Raw genomic sequence first — 15,562 nt, 5'->3', positions numbered from 1 at the left:
ACGCATAAAACGGACCCCCTGGTCGAGCGGGTGCACCTCCTACACGCCAACCCCAGTATGCCTGGGTGACATACCCAGACGGGCGGGAGGACACGGTCTCCATATGAGATCTCGCACCCTCGGGTACCCCTGAATTACCACCGTTATCCCCCTTACCACCGTTATCCCCCTTACCACTGTTATCCCCCACCACCCCTCCCAACCCAACCCCTGCAGACGGCATGCCAAAGCCCCAGGAATCTTCGCCAACCACCCAGACACCAGACCCGACGTCGGATGCTGCAACACCACCGCCGCCACCACGACGATCAGGACGTCAGACAAGGCCTCCTGATAGACTTAACTTGTAGTACCCTTCACCCCGCCGGACTTCACATTAAACAAGGGGTGAATGTGGTAAACCACTGTATTGTATATTGCCACCTCTGGGTGGCGCTGTGTATGGAGGCATGCCTCAGCTGACTCCACCCACCACTGTGTGGGTTTCGTTCAGACTTGTTCAGTCACTCACGAAGAAGCATGGTCTCTTCTTAGCTAATAAAAGCCTTATTCATCTCTTCTTTCGACTCATCATCTCTTCTTCGACTCATCACCTTTTATGAAGTAATTGATAAGCGTATCAAAGCCATCAGATGATTACTGTAAATAAAAATTCTGATGGCTACTGCTGTAGTTGTGGCGTGTGTCATTTTGCAAATGGGACTTCCACATTGAAGGCTTAGGATTACTTGGTATATGCCTCAGTTGAGGAAGCGCTCAGTGAAGGTGGCGAGAGGGGTTTCCCAGGAGTTCACACTGGAGATAGGTGTCAGGCTCCAACCTTCCACAGCTGTGGTTATGCCTTCTAAATGTTCCCCCAGACCTGAGACAACAAAGTCCTGCCACCTGCAAATGATGGCTGATCAATTATCCTGTTTAATGGTGGAGCTGCAGCTAATAGTCAGCAATCCAATTGTGCTCCCGCCAGGTTTCACTGTCGTGTTTCAGAACAGGCATGCTTCATGTCAGAAAAGGGCTAAAATCACCAAGGCCTATCAAAATGGCATTATAGAGGCAATTTAGTGCTTGTTAAGGGCCTTAATGGCCTATCCCGCCTCTTGGAGGCGGGACGGAGATGGGACTAGTAGACACAATTTAATTCAAATTGCTTGGAGGCGGGATGGAGGCGGGGTTGGGTCCGCCCGCCAGTTCTGCAATTTTAACCCCCCACACGCCTCCAATCCCGCCTCAACGGTCCGATGAAAATCGAGCTCTATGACTGATGGTTCCAAGAGACAATTTCAAATGGAGCACATATTGCAAGATCTTAAATGTGGTGTTTTTTACTTTTGTACTTGTGTGCGTGCTCACATGCCAGTGAATGAGAAAGGGCCAAGATAAAACAAGACCAAAATGTTATTAGCCTGAGCTTGAGGGTGGCCTCTGGCTTCACATTCCCATAGTCCCCCCATTAGTGCCCTGGGTGGCCTCAGTTCTGGGTCTGTTCAGGTTTGTACCTCTTTATTATGTGCCAACTTGCCTTTCAACCAGAGAGGTTGTAAGTTTAAGGAATACATACGGTGACAGATATACACTCAACTTGCAGCCAATTTATTGTGTCAGTAAAGGAACATGCATCATGAAACTGGAGCTTGTTGTGTGAAACCCCTTTAAGATTTCAGTATGACTACAGTTTCCAGTATGAGTGTGTCACCTTTATATGTACCATATATATACTGTTATATGGCCACACATTCAGGCATTCAAAGTGTTGTAAGGTTGCACCACAGCACTTAATGGGATTTCAGTATAAGAGCAATAGGTGCTGAGAACACACTTTCTGATACGTACACTTAGGATTGATACTTGATGTAGGAAACTTCTGGATCTTATTATCTTGGCATCTTTCCAAAATTTGCAGCCAGGTCCATTGGATGTTGCAGAGAGCAAATAGTCTATCAGCTAGCTCCTGCCAGCCATTTTGGATGAGTTTTTAGGAAAGGTGTCATAGAAACATAGAACATAGAAAAATAGGAGCAGGAATAGGCCATTCGGCCCTTTGAGCCTGCTCCGCCATTCAATATGATCATGACTGGTCCTCTATCTCAATACCATATCCCCGCTCTCTCCCCATACCTCTTGATGCCTTTTGTGTCTAGAAATCTATCTCTCTCTTTCTTAAATACATTCAGTGACTTGGCCTCCACAGCCTTCTGTGGTAGAGAATTCCACAGGTTCACCACCCTCTGAGTGTCCTCAACTGTCAAAGGCTTTGCCTCACTGCATGCATCAGTACCTCAAGAGCACCATCGTTAAAAGTGCCTGTGTGCTTTCAGGAGTCCTACATTGGTGATAAACAGTATGGGGGCAAATTTCAACTCCAGCAGGGTTCCAAATTAGATGGTAGTGGATTAGCCGTTTGTTATATACCATGTCCGATTTTTTTTTCCATTGAAGATTAACTGCCCCCCTGCATAAGGTGAAGTTATGCATATGACATCCCAATGACTCTAATGTTTCCCATTACTTCATATGAAATGGAGTTTAATTCAGAATATTTATTGCCATGAATTTCTATATTTTTCACTCTTCAATGAAGAAACATACACACTGTGAGTGCAGCCTGGCAGCAATAAACAAAGAGTATTCACCTCAGTGACACAATCCATTAAACAACTGCAATGATGCTTTTTCTACTCTGTGCCTGAGAGTTCCCGTAGACAGCCTGTTGTGCGGGCAGTAGTTTATCATCAATATGTAATTAGATGGAAATGCATTTGTTCTAGTGGAACTAGCCGTTTATTATAAGTCAGTGGATAGTCTTGCAGTGCGCTCCACTAGCTCAGCAAAACTGACATTTTTTGCCTCTAATCAGAGTTAGGGTGGGAGGAGGCTCATGTGGAGCATAAACACTGCCATAGACCAGTTGGGCCAAAGGGCTTGTTTCTGTGCTGTAATTTTTTTGTAATTCTAGTTGGAGACAAACACAGAGGGGGCAATTTTCTCACTAGAGGCGGGTTGGAGGCGGGTTTCGGTTTAGGTGGGTTCGAAACCTGCCTTCACTGATAGTTCTGAAAAAATTGCAATTTTCCCCTGATTGGCCATTTGATTTCAGAGGTGTGGGTTGCCCTTGGTCAATTAGTGTTTTGGGACTGAAACTCGCCTCTGCTGACATCATTTTTCCAGCCTGATTTAAGGGCTGCTTGCTGCCTTGGATCATTCCACTGGATTTCTGCCTATGCTGCACCACCTGCAACATATTTTGAGAAACCACTATGTCCAAGGCATGGGTCTCCCCGAGGTTCTCGGATGAAGCACTGCAAATGTTGGTTGCGGGGGTGACAGCTAGAAGGGGGGTGCCCTTCCACTCAACTGGGAGGAAGAGGCCTCCCAAAGAAACCAAGGTTGTGTGGGTCCAGCTGCAAGGGATTTAATCTCCAGTTCTGTGTGCAGATTGGGTCAATGTTTATGTGTATTGATGAAATGCCATCCCTGTTGGAAAGCATTAAATGATTTGATGGCAAAATGTTGGCATCATGGCATTTGTTCTTTCGCCTCGTCTCGTCTCATTTCGCCTCATTTCCTCTGCCCTCCCTCGTGGCCTGGGTGTCCTGGGTGACTTTGGACTCGGGTCTCGTTTCCCTCCCCTGCGATTGGTATGGTTGTCCTTGACTGCTGAAAACTTACTGCGGGGAGCGAGGAGTGAACCCGCCACGAGGCCAGGGCACGAGTACGGGCGGCTGCAGCCCAAGGCCCGACAATAGGTCAGAGTCGAGAGCAGAGCAAGAGTCAAGAGAGTGATTGCAACCAAGAGCCTACAGTTATACTCTTTTCGATGGCCCCTTATCTGCGCGCCAAATCAGGTCAGTCCATTGTTTCACTTTTGGCGGGCTGTTTTAAATGATTATACCAATCTAAGTTAAATGGTTTTAGATGGCTGTTTATCGCACCTAATGGCCTGATCTCCGGGCTGTATTGTCATTAATGCATTTTAATCGGCCTGTCCAGCCTTGATGGCTTCCTTAAGCTGTTTCCGATTATTTATGCAGACAAACTAATGGCCTCATGCTTAGGCCTAACCGGGTTGATCTGTTCCAATTTGACGAAAATGCATATTCAATGTTTGCTTAGCTGTCTAGCCCTTCAAACACAAAAGTCCTATTCACAGAAATGCATTTTAAGTTTCAATTTCCCAGAGCTGCTAGTTCTGTGCGACAAAGTCCAAGCTTTTAAAATCTTACAGGCTTTTGGTCATGAGGTGCGGACGCCATCTTTTGGGTACCCTTTTTAAATTGTCCATCCAGGGTCCCTTTTATTAATAACCTTGGGAGAGTGTGGAAATTTTGCGAATCCTACAAATTGAGCACAAAAAAATCTAGGCTGGCACTCCAGTGCAGTGCTGTCGGCAGTGCTGTCTTTCAGATGAGATGTTAAACCGAGGCCCCGTCTGCTCTCTCAGATGGGCATAAAAGATCCCATGGCACTATTTCAAAGAAGAGCAGGAGAGTTATCCCTGGTGTCCGGGCCAATATTTATCCCTCAGTCAACATAACAAAAAAAAACAGATTATCTGGTCATTATCACATTGCTGTTTGTGGGAGCTTGCTGAGTGCAAATTGGCTGCTGCATTTCTTACGTTACAACAGTGACTACACGCCAAAAAAAAGTATTTCATTGGCTGAAAAGCACTTTGGGACGTCTGATAGTTGTGAAAAGCATTATATAAATGCAAATCTTTCTTACTGATTTATTTGTATGTTTGTTCCTGTACCGTCATTCAAATTACTTGAGTGGTACAATAGATCCTTGTTTGTGACATTAGCATATGAATATTTTAAAGAGCTCACATGACATATCTTAAAATGTTATTTTAACAGAGGCAGCAACCCATTTAAAATAAACAGATTTTGCCTCCTTCAAACCAGCAGATAGAGGAATGTTGTATGAATGCATTATATATTCTTATGCTAATATCATAAATCATAATTTCTAGGTTGAGATGTTCCCAAAGGTGATAGAAAAAGTTCAAATTATGAAGTGATTCAAGAATTCTACTAAATCTTACTTCAATTTTTCCTTAGAAACTATGCAGAGTTCTACTATCAGTGCATTATACTTCTGAACGTCTATGCATTTTTTCAGGTTTTACTTGATTGCTCTCTTATTCTCGCCTTCTTTCCAGTTGAATTATTTTTCCTCCAGTCCCTTATTCTCTGCTCTACTTCCAGCAAAAAAAACACGTGGGAAAAATGCGGCATTTAGTCACTAGCCTTTGTAATGTTGTTCTTTGCACAGATTGCTACAAGAGATTTATTTTTGTGCTCTTCAAAGTAAGGAATGTTAGTGCTAGGGATGGAATTCTCTCCCATTTCTGACATCCACTGCCAACATCAAGCACTGCTAGCTAAAATATAGCATAATAAGCTGCAGAATAAAGCTCCTTTGTGTCAGCTGTGGCTTAGTTGGTAGCACACTCACCTCTGAGGCAAAAGGTTGTGTGTTCAAGTCTCACTCCAGGGACTTTGAGAACATAAAGCTAGGCTGACACTCCAGTGCAATGCTGAGGGAGTGCTGCACTGTGGGAGGTGCTGTCTTTCAGATGAGACATTAAACCGAGGCTGTGTCTGCTCTCTCAGGTGGACATAAAAGATCCCATGGCACTATTTCGAAGAAGAGCAGGGAAGTTATCCCTGCTGTATTGGCCAATATTTATCCCTCAACCAACATAACAAAACAAAAACCAGATTATCTGGTCATTATCACGTTGCTGTTTGTGGGACCTTGCTGTGCGCAAATTGGCGGCCGCGTTTCCTACATTACAACAGTGACTCTGCTTCATTGGCTGTAAAGCGCTTTGAGACGTCTGGTGGTTGTGAAAGGCGCTATATAAATGGAAGTCTTTTTTTTTCTCTCTATCCAATCAACATGCCTGAACTCCAACTTCGGAAGAGCATCCGCCACTGCACCAGTGTAACTTTTTCAATGCACACACCTGCAATTCTTATGGCCTAAATGAGATTGCCAATTTAGAATTAATTGGTGCCAAATTAAGTGTAGCTTTGTGTTGTTGGGCCCATGCCCAGCAGGGACTGACATTTACGTCATATAGGATCCTTACAGACAGCACAAAAGCTCACCCCCATTGTGTCCCACTGAACTACAGATTCTGTTTCCACAGCAACGCAATAAATTGATCGAATTTCTAACTCTGGAGGTAATTTTCACATCTTCACTGCCAGGTTGGTAAACTAGCAGTGCAGATTGCCTAACCATTGCAGAATCCAACAGATTGTTAACCCGTTAAAATCAAAGGGTGAAAATCGGTCAGGTTCTACAACAGGCAGCCGATCTGCTCTGCCAGGTTATCACCCATGCAATGAAGGTGAAATGACCCCCTCGGTCTCTCATCTCAATGATCTGCTGATTACTCTCCCTCGGTTTCTCTCTCTCTCTTACTTTCCTTACATTCCTGGACTTCTCTGCAGTACTGGGAATTCCCTAGTTCCTTGCCCCAGGAATTCTCAAAGGCGTTCTTTTCTTTCTAGCTGTCAATGATTCATTCTGCACTTTCAACTGCCTTATATAGGGCAGTTAAACTTATTTTTTTTCCTGTCACACTGAAAATTACTAAGATGTAAGGGGTGAGTCCACAATCCTTTGCTCCCAGGCAGCGTGCGTCAAGTTGCAGCCCTAAGCCCGGCCCGTCTCATGCTCTCTGTAAGCATAGTTTCCCGCAGTGGGAGCGCAGGATTGCAGAATTACCCCCATGTAAGGATTCCGGGGGCTTCTTTTAAACTGGTTTAAGGTAATCTACCTGGCCAGCAGTCTTTTTGCTGCTGCACTCTAAACCAATTTACAAAACAACGGTTTCGAATCGCTACCCCTCCTTTAGTTCTGAGTAGAGGAACTTATAATTAATGATATTAAAACGGAACAAGTGTTTTGGATGAGAGAAAAAAAATCAAGCTTTATTAACTAAAAGAAATTATAATCACAATATCAAACTATCCCACACGAGCACAGTGAAATTGTAAAACTATATAACAGGGGGGTTGCAGACGGCGAAAACGAGGGATACAATGGCTACAATGTTATTTAAACAATCTTAGCAATTCCCTTAAATCACCATCCCCCCTTAACTCCTGCTAGGTTGCCTTGTTGAGGAGTCAGAAACTCTGCTCACATGGTCCAGCGAAGAGAGAGAGAGAGAGAGAGAGAGAGAGCTCACCTATGGTCCCAGGAAGTCAAGAGAGAGAGCTGGCTTCTCAGCCCTATCTTTATATCTGGTGAGCCCCTCCCGTCCTGCCTTGCAAGGCTGTGTGCAAAATTCCCCACCCAAAAGGGTCCAATACACAAGAGAAGGCTGTGATAGGCTAACTCAAAGTGGTTAGATTGAGTTAATGTGATTTTTGGAGCTCCCTGTGCTGAAACAAAAGGGAGATACAACTGCTCTATTGTCCAGTACTGGGTGATTTAAAATCCATTCAAATCTTAACGTTTCCCATTCAAGATACAAAAAGTCTCTTCTGCAGTTTAGATGTCCTTTGTCTTCATTGAACCTTACTTCCAGACACAGAAAGCTGCATTCCAAGCCTCTTTTGTCATTCGGCCATGTGGTGCGACTGCCATTTTTATCCCTGGAAATTTAAAAGCACAACGCCCAGGGATACTTTAATCAAAAAAATGAATCTTCAGAACTGTAAATTATTGTGAATTCTTACACCCAGAGACACTCATAAGATACCCCAGGATACTATTGGTCCTTCAGGGCTTCTGTTGTATAATAATTGTCAAGATTCAGAATTCCAAGGGAAATAAGTATTCCTTATGTTTAAAAGGTTTTTTTTAAATTTACATAATTATTAAACAAAATTTATTTTAGTGTATTTCACCATTATCTCCTCAAAATCAGTGTCAAGGTCATCTGCAAACCAGGATGGTGATAAGCTAAATGTGTTTGGCTTTGGCCATTTAAGGTCAGGAATTCTCAATATTGCACTAATGTCACCAATGGTGCAGTACCAGAATGAGAGGCCAGGTGAGTCAGTGTTTCATTTTAAAAAGAAAGTTAAGCTAATAGGTTGTATTCAGGTATCAAAGCTCCGTCAGCAGGTTTTGAATCCAATGTGCCACAGCGAAGTTTTAAAATCAGTGTCTTGTGAGCGCATCAAAAATTTCAATCAGCAGTGAATGGTGTGCAAGGAAAAATAATTCAGAGGCTGGAAGTAAGTCAATGAAAGCTTTTAGTTAGGAGAAGAGTGTGGATTGTTTCGAAAGATTTCTGAAATTGAGTGAACATGTTGTGAGGCCTATAAAGCCATTGATAAGTACGTTGAAATTGGAAGGGAAAATTGAGCATTTTTGTGAGCAAGTAAGAAAATGCATATTCTACAACCAAAATTTAGATGTGATTAACAGCCATAAGTGGAAATCTACTTTTTTTAAATGCTTGTTTTCCTTCGGTCAGGAAAGGAACCAATTATATTACAGAAAAGATAAAGCTGACAATGCAGCTGTAACTTCATTCTATTTCAGTAGGTGAACTGCAATTGAAGGTTTGCTTAAAAGCTACCATGGGGGAAGGATTCAGCTGGAGGTTCATAATAGAGTTGCACTCAGGGTCAGTAGTGGGACTGAGATCAAGGAGAGTAAGCAGAGATCGCTGACACCTGTCGGTGACGGCTGTCACAACACAACACTGCTGTGCTGAAACCATCACAAGTTGTGTATCCCAGAATGACGTCTGCTTTCACTACATCCTCTGAAGGGAAAGTTCATTAAAATTGCACCCTGAGGAAATCAGTATAACTTGATTAGTATTTCAATATGGCTGTTGGAACAAACCCGCAACAAAGTATCTTTTTCTTGTTTTCCACCATTTGCCCTGCAGCTCTTAAAGTCTTGGAGGAATTGTGAATAGTGCCAAAATCACATTTTCACTCCATTCTTTTGTTTCCCTTAGCTGCTGACGCATATTTTATGGTATAGATTAATACATGGATGATATACCTATTTTACGATATTGCTAGACAGAGGAAATCTTCACAAATGCTTTTCCGATCTTGCCACACATAGGATTTTAGGAGGGGGGGTGCGGGGGGCCGGGGGGTGTGCGGAGGGCGGGGGGTGGGTGGGGGTTGGCTCCAAGGTGGTCAGGAAACCCGGGAGGCCGGGTTTCCCGAAGGCCCTGTCAACTTTAATGGCAGGGTCTGATTTTCAAGTGAGGCTTCGGTTTCCCACCCACAGCCAGCAAAATTGAGAGGCTGGCTGGCTGTGGGCGGGTAAGCCTGTGGTACTAGGCCGCTCAGAGGAGGGAGCGAGGGTGCACATGGGGGCCGGGCCGTTAAAAGGATCGGGATGGGGAGGGGGCAGGGGCGGGCAGAAATCGGGATCAGGCTGGGCAATTTAAAGGATTGGGTGGGAGGTCGGGCAGAGATCGGGGTGTGGGGAGAGAGGATTGGGGCCGGATGATCGGGTTGGGTGAAGGGAAGAATGTGGCTGGCCTCAGTATCACCAGTTGGCGGGGCGGGGCGGGGGGGGGCGGAGGTGTGAAGCCTGGGGGGAGGGGGTGATCGAAGGCTTCCAATCAAGGGGGGTGGGTTAGGTAGGGACCCTGGATCCGGGAGGTAAGTATAAAGGCAGTTACTGCCTGGATCCAGCTGTCCCCGCTTTGCTGTAACTGGCGGGTGTTATGAATTGTGTAAAAAACGTTCATGTGTAGTTAAAAACAAAATGGAGGTGAAGAAAGGGCTTCCAGCCTCACTGTAATATTGAAATTGATGTCCCGCCTCCTGGGAGCGGGTTGGCTGCCCGCCCCCATCCTGCTTCCCGTCCCGCCTCCAGTAAAACCAGAAGTGGGCAGGTTGGAGGTGGGGTTAGGTCGGGACTCCAATTTTTATCAAGTTAACTACCCCACGCTCCAAACCCACCCTTTTTTTTAGTATAAAATTCCCCCCATGGTGACCAGAAGAATCAGTATACTGGTGATCTCTACTGCTAATAACAGGGAATTGTTTTTTTTAATATTTGTAATAATTGGGCATGTTTTCTGACAGGATATGGTCACCACTGCATAATTCCAGAGGCAATGGGACCGATTCTGGGGAAGGTGGGACCTGAACAAGCTGGACGGATTACACCTCGGCAGAACTGGGACCTATACCCTCGCAGGGGAGTTTGTTAGTGCTGTTGGGAAGGATTTAAACTAGTTTGTCAGGGGGCTGGGAACCTAAGTGTGGGCCCAGAATGGAGAGAAACAAAGATGGAAGTGCAAGTTAGAAAAGTAGTCAGCAAAACTAGTAGGGAGCAGAAACAAAGGTCATCAGTAAAGAAGGTCAAAGTGCAGAAAAATATTAAACAGGCAAAGTTGAAGGCACTTTATCTAAATGCACGCATCATTCGCAACAAGGTGGATGAATTAATGGCACTAATAGAAGTAAATGGGTATGATGTAATTGCCATTACAGAGACATGGTTACAGGGTAACCAAAGCAGGGAACTGAATGTTCCAGGGTACTCAACATTTAGGAAAGACAGACAAAAAGGAAAAGGAAGTGGCATAGCACTGTTAATAAGGGATGAGATCGGTACGGTAGAGATAAAAGATCTTGGCTCAGCAGATCGTGATGTAGAACTGGAATCAGGTTGGGTGGAACTAAGAAACAGCAAAGGGCAGAAAACATTGGTGGGAGTTGTGTATAGGCCACCAAACAGTAGTGGTATCAACAGTATCAATCAAGAAATTAGAAGTGCATGTAACAAGGGCAATACGGTAATCATGGGGGATTTAATCCAATTCCAATTCCAATTCCAATTCAAATGCTTTATTGGCATGAAAGTTTACAGAGAACCATATTGCCAAAGCTTACATAGCAAAAAGGTACAGTTTTCCAACATTCTGTAGGTGTCAATCGATTTGACATTTGTTGGGTACATACAATATTACTTTTAAACAATATTAATTTTAAACAGTCTTTGTACTTCATTTGGTACGTTGAATATTAATTTTAAACAGTCTTAATTTTAAACAGTCCTCAGGTTGTGACATGTTGTTACATATTTGGCCCCAAGGTATGGTCTGTCTCCTTCTCCTAGGACTAATCTCAATTTTGACAGGTCATCCAATTCCTTGAAATCTGGGGTTGTTTGGCTTAGCTTGTTGAATAATATGTTTCTTGATGTGTTGAATTTTTCGCATTTTAGGAGGAAATGCATCTCTGTTTCAACCTCGCTGGCCAGACATTGATCGCATATTCTATTCTCTCTAGGCTGCCAGGATTTCTTGTATCTGCCTTTTTCAATTTCCAGTTGGTGGTCGCTTAGTCTGTACCTGGTGAGGGTCTGTCTCTGTTTTGTGTCTCTGATGGTCGTGAGGTAGTCTGCCAGTTTATATTCTCTTTTTAGGGCCCGGTAACATTCTAATCTGCTTTGGCTTTCGGTTATTTTGTTCCAATGTTCCAGGTAGGTTTCTTTGCATTTTTTAATGATTTGGTTCACTCGGATTGGTGTTTGGACGGCTGTGTTGGTCTGGGGCTGGTCAGGGTCCGGCTGAGTACTTAGTTTCAGTAGCAGCTGACTCAGGGGACTCTTTTCTGGGTTTAGCTCTTGGGTCTGGAAGGCTTTGAAATGAAGGGTGTCTGGGGAGCTAGATTTGAGGTGATTTAGGAAGTTTAGTGCTCGTTTTTGGATGTTTATTATCAGTGGGTATCTGCCTAGTTCGGCTCTGCATGCATTTGTTGGCGTTTTTCTTTGGGTGCGAAGGATGCTTCGGCAGAATTCTGCATGTAGGGCTTCTATTGTGTGTTTTTCCCATTTAGTGTAGCTTTGGTGATTTAGCGGGCCCCATACTTCACTACCGTACAGTGCAATGGGCAGGATTATGCTGTCAAATATTTTGAGCCAGATTTTGATTGGGATTTGGATGTTGTAGAATTTTCTTTTTATTGCATATAGGGCTCTTCGTGCTTTTTCTTTTAGTGCATTCACTGCTATGCTGAAGCTCCCTGATGCTGTAATAGTTAGACCAAGGTAGGTGTAGCTCATAGTGTGTCCTATAGTGGTATCACTGAGGGTAAACTGGTATTTGTTTTCCTGACATCTGGGCCTTTTTTGAAAAATCATGATGTTGGTTTTCTTTAGATTTACTGTTAGAGCCCAATTTTGGCAGTATTTGTCGAGTAGGTCTAGTTGTTGCTGTAATCCCTGTTCTGTGGGAGACAGCAGAACCAGGTCGTCCGCATAGAACAGGGATTTCACTTCTCCATCCAGGAGACGGAGACCTGGTGACTCGCTTTGCTCCAGCATGTCTGCTAATTCATTTATGTATATGTTGAACAGGGTCGGGCTCAAATTGCAGCCCTGCCGGACGCCTCTTCTCTGGGTGAAGAAATCGGTGCGTTTGTCTCCAATTTTGACCCCGCATTTGTTTTTCAGATATATTGATTTAATAAGGTCATATGTATTGACAGGGCAAATCAAATTACCACTTATGGTGTGGAGGATGAATTCTTGGAATGCATGCGAGATGGTTTCCTGGATCAGTATGTGGAGGAACCAACTAGAGATAGGCTATTCTGGATATGGTACTATGTAATGAGAACAGGCTAATCAATAATCTTGTGATAAAGGGGCCCTTAGGGACAAGTGACCATAATATGATTGAATTTTACATTAAGTTTGAGAGTGAAGTAGTCCAATCTGAAACCAAGGTCTTCGATCTAAACAGAGGAAACTACAAGGGTATGAGGGAAAAGTTGGCTAGTAGATTGGGAGACTGCACTAAAATGTATGAAGGTGGACATACAATGGCTAACATTCAAGGAAATAATGCATTATTTGCAACAAACATATATTCCTCTAGGGCATAAAAACACAAAAGGAAAAGTGATCCAACCATGGCTAACAAAAGAAATTAAAGCTTGTATTAAGTCAAAGGAGGAAGCTTATAAAGTTGCCCAAAAAAGCGGTCAGCCTGAGGTTTGGGAACTTTTTAGAAATCAGCAAAGGGGGACAAAGAAATTGATAAAGAAAGGGAAAATGGAATATGAGCACAAACTAGCGAAAAATATAAAAATGGATTGTAAAAGCTTCTATAGGTATATGAAAATGAAAAAACTGGCGAAGGTAAATGTAGGTCCTTTACAGTCAGTGACAGGATAATTTATAATGGGGAATGAGGAAATGGCAGAGAAATTAAATAAATACTTTGGGGGTGATTTCCATTTAGAAGTCGGGAAGGAGGCGGGACTACAACTTTCGGGGTTGTAGTCCCGCCTCCATCAAGATGCGGCCAATCCATGTGATTTTAACTTGATTGACCTTGTTGAGCCCGCCCAGCGGGTCCAGCAGGCCAATTAAGGGCCACCCGGCAACAGGTGACGTCACAGACTGAAATTTCATCTGTCAAGGTGTTTTAACAGATGAAATATCAGTGTTTCACAGCTGTTTGAAGCTGTCAAACACTGTCAGTCTTACTTCTAACATGAGTCCTTCTACACAGACTCAGTTAGAAATCTCACCGGCAGAGAAAGCTGCAGGCTGTCACTTTTGACAGATCGCAGCCATTCTGCTTTCTGTGCTGGTTAGATGATGGACTCCCCGAACCTAAAGGAAGGAAGGCTGAAAAGGTAAGTGCAGGTAATTTACACTTCTTTACACACTTTAGACACACCAAACACACTTACCCTTGCACTCATGCACCCATCACTCACCTGAACACTGACATCTCGACCCCTCCAAGTCCTTCAACCCGACGGCCTGACTCCTCTAACTTGGCGTGGTTTGGAGCCATCGGGAATCCCACACTACAAGCTTTAAAATAGGGATTAGGCTAAAAACTGCCTGTTAACTACCTGTTAACAGGCAGTTAATTGGCACTGATCCCTTCCCGCCTCGGGTAGGCGGGTCCCAGTGCGGGGCGGGTACCCACCTACTTTGAAACTTACATGGAGGCGGGTTGGGGGTGGGATGGTGTCGAGACCCCCCGAATTCAGGACTTTAACCCGCCGCACACCTCCAATCCCGACTCCACGGGTCAATGAAAATCGACCCCCTTTCTGTCTTCACAGAGGAAGACACAAAAACCTTCCAGAAATACAAGAAAACCAAGGGTGTGGTGAGAATGCGGAACTTAAGAAATTTTTATTAGTAAAGAAACAGTACTAGCAAAATTAATGGGACTAAAAGTCAATAAATCCCAAGGACTGGATAACCTACATCCTAGGATTTTGAAAGAGGTGGCCATTGGGATAGTGGATGCATTGGTTATCATCTTCCAAAATTCTATAGATTCTGGAATGGTTCCTGCAGATTGGAGGATAGCAAATGTAACCCTGCTATTTAAGAAAGGAGGGTGAGAGAAAATGGGGAACTACAGACCTGTTAGCCTCACATCAGTAGTTGGGAAAATGCTGGAACCTATTGTAAAGGATGCAATATCTGGGCACTTAGAAACTGATACAGGAAACTTTGTGATATCCGGCACCGATGGGATCGAACTGTTGCCGATCTATCAAAACTGCCGGACATACAAAGTTAATGTTGAAGCTTACGGAGGTTTTCATCTCCGTATCTGACAACAAACACTGTTGCTTAGCAACAGCTTCTAAACAGTCGGCTGCAGCTGCAAGCATCTCTAGCTGAAGCTGTTGCTATAGCTACAGACCTTGCAGTGCCTGACTGGGGAAAAAAAAGCAACGAGAACTAAAAAAACTTATAGAAAACGGCTCCTGATTTTTGCTGTTAGATCGAGTATTCCGGATATATAACCTTTGGATAAACCAAAGTTTCCTGTAGTAAGATTGGGCAGAGTCAACATGGATTTAGGAAAGAGAAATCCTGTTTGACAAACCTATTGGAGTTCTTTGAGGATGTAACTAGTGGAGTAAACAAAAGGGAACCAGTAGATGTGGTGTATCTGGATTTTCAGAAGGCCTTCCATAAGGTCCCATACAAGAGGTTGGTGAACAAAATTAGGGCACATGGAATTGGGGGTAATATACTAGCATGGATTGAGAATTAGTTAACAGACAGAAAACAAAGAGGAGGGATAAACAGGTCTTTTTTAGGATGGCAGGCTGTGCCTAGTGGGGTACTGCAAGAATCGGTGCTTGGGCCCCAGCTATTCACAATCTATATCAATGATTTGATGAGGGGACCAATTGTAACATTTCCACATTTGCTGATGATACAAAGCTAGGTGGCAGTGTCAGTTGTGAAGAGGATGTGAAGAGACTTCAAGGGGATCTCGACAGGTTCAGTGAGTGCGTGAGATCATGGCAGATGGATTAAAATGTGGATAAATGTGAAGTAATCCACTTTGGTAGAAAAAACAGAAAGCCAGAGTATTTCCTAAATGGTGAAAGATTGGGGAATGCAGATGTTCAAAGGGACCTGGGTGTCCTTGTACATGAGTCAGTGAAAGTGAATGTGCAGGTGCAGCAAGCCATTAGGAAGGCAAATGGTATGCTGGCCTTCATTTCAAGAGGATTTGCGTACAGGAGTAAAGAAGTCTTACTCCAATTATATAGGGCCTTGGTGAGACCACACCTGGAGTACTGTGTACAATTTTGGTCTCCTTACCTAA

This window comes from Somniosus microcephalus, chromosome 1 (genome assembly GCF_052327205.1).
Source record: "Somniosus microcephalus isolate GS21.2 chromosome 1, FLI_Smic_1.0, whole genome shotgun sequence".
NCBI classification, from domain to species: domain Eukaryota; kingdom Metazoa; phylum Chordata; class Chondrichthyes; order Squaliformes; family Somniosidae; genus Somniosus; species Somniosus microcephalus.
The sequence above is the reverse complement of the archived record's forward strand: the minus strand, read 5'-3'. Positions refer to the sequence as shown.